Source organism: Amphimedon queenslandica, unplaced genomic scaffold, assembly GCF_000090795.2.
Source record: "Amphimedon queenslandica unplaced genomic scaffold, v1.1 AMPQUscaffold_8497_Cont19559, whole genome shotgun sequence".
NCBI lineage: Eukaryota > Metazoa > Porifera > Demospongiae > Haplosclerida > Niphatidae > Amphimedon > Amphimedon queenslandica.
This window is the reverse complement of record NW_003551226.1, coordinates 1-1,751: the sequence shown is the minus strand read 5'-3', so window position 1 is coordinate 1,751 and position 1,751 is coordinate 1. Positions and strand designations below refer to the sequence as shown.

The 1,751-nt window shown below is 37.4% G+C and overlaps 1 pseudogene; it reads left to right on the top strand.

Moving 5' to 3' along the window:
• The first annotated feature begins 1,035 nt into the window (after positions 1–1,035).
• On the top strand, positions 1,036–1,746 carry LOC100641356 (acid ceramidase-like; annotated as a pseudogene).
• The last annotated feature ends 5 nt before the right edge of the window (positions 1,747–1,751 follow it).

The window sequence follows — 1,751 nt, the reverse complement described above, 5'->3', positions numbered from 1 at the left end:
TTTCAAAATTTTTGGCTAGTGTTTTTTGGAAGACCTATTTTAAACACTGCCGGAATGCAATTCTTAGGTGAAAATTGATTGTTTGAGAAAATTATTGAGAATAAATTGAGAATAATAGGATAAAATGAAAAGAATAATGGGGGAAATTATTAAGAATTTCCAGAAAGAATAATGGGAAAATTTATGAGAATAATAGGCTCAACCCTAACTATATACCCCTGGATACCCGACCGGATGTTCTGAGGCTTGTAATTGTTTCACCGGAAATACGTCATATTACGTTTTTCATTCAGAATAAAAATAAAACAATGATAAAAAGTATTATTATTGCTAATAAAAGTGTGATTTTATGTACAATAATACAATAAAACTTGACATTAATCATGCATTATAATTGCTGAAACTTTCCTTTTCTTTTAGTATATGCAGTCTACCAATGCATGACTTTCCCATTTCTTGTCACCTAAAAATGATGATTTTGACAACACAATTGCACCAAAACTAAAAATACATTCCTTTTGAGAATAGGCCCACTACAACTACCTATTCTCAAGCTACAAAACCATATAGAAAAAGTTCCAATTAAGTCAAGTATTACAAAGAAAAATTGGCTAGAAAGGTGGGGCTTGAAAAACCAAGATTTAGAAAATAACAGCTCTTTTACTTAACACAAACTCTAAATAATAGCCCCACTACAACTAGTAAACAATAACCTATCAGTGCAATAAAAAATGTTGGCCTAATTCAACAGAGTTAAGCTAAAAAACTGAGTGGCTTGAGTGAAATGTACACAACAAGTAGGCTATGACATCCATTGTAGAACTAAAATATGCACTCAAACTATCGTTTATGAGCATTATTTCAATATATAAAGGCTTTGCAAAGTCCTCTGAGGGATCATTCAGCTACTTTAACACACGGGTGAGGTCAGCCGGATGTGACGTTTATGACGTTTCCTTATGGGATTTTATATGTGTGCATAGAGGAGTTTCGTATCCAGGGGCTATGTTCAGATTTAGATTATTATCATTGCCCTGGCGTGGGTGGAACATCTAGATAGATAATGATGGCCGCTGTCTGGTTCATGATTCTTTTGACATTTTCCATACAAATGCAAGCTCAAGCTAAAGATATTCTTATTCCCAATTACAACATCAATCTTGATCTCCCTCCGAATGAGCGCTGGAAGCAAGTAGCCATTGACTACAGTCAAAGCCTAAAGGAACTGATTGATTACTTCAGAGAGATAATTGGAAACAACTCTTATCACATGCTCTCCATCATGGCTGCCAGCCTAGAACGTTATTACCCTCAAGAATGTGCTCAGGAGATGGTGAGTTTTGTGACTTACGGTCGGATCACAGTCGGTGACATAGTAATATGGAACATGCTTGATGAGTTAACTGCGTACTTACACCAGTCCTACCCTCCATCATCTCACTACTCCTCTTCGTCTATTCCATTCTTCTCCACTGATCATGCAGTGCTTGTACCAGCATCCTTGCAACTACAAAGGCTGGTAAAATAATTCACGGGCAGAACCTTGACTATGGTGGACCGTTACGTAAGCTAGCAGTGACAGTCCATTTCCAAAGGAATGGCATCACGGTATACAGTGGAACAACATTTGCTGGCTACGTCGGAATTTTGACTGCTGTTAAACCGGGGCGGTTCTCTATAACACAGAACGATCGATACGATGGGGACTGGACGTTAAATGTCAAGCAAGCATCAATGCTGGGTACTAGTAG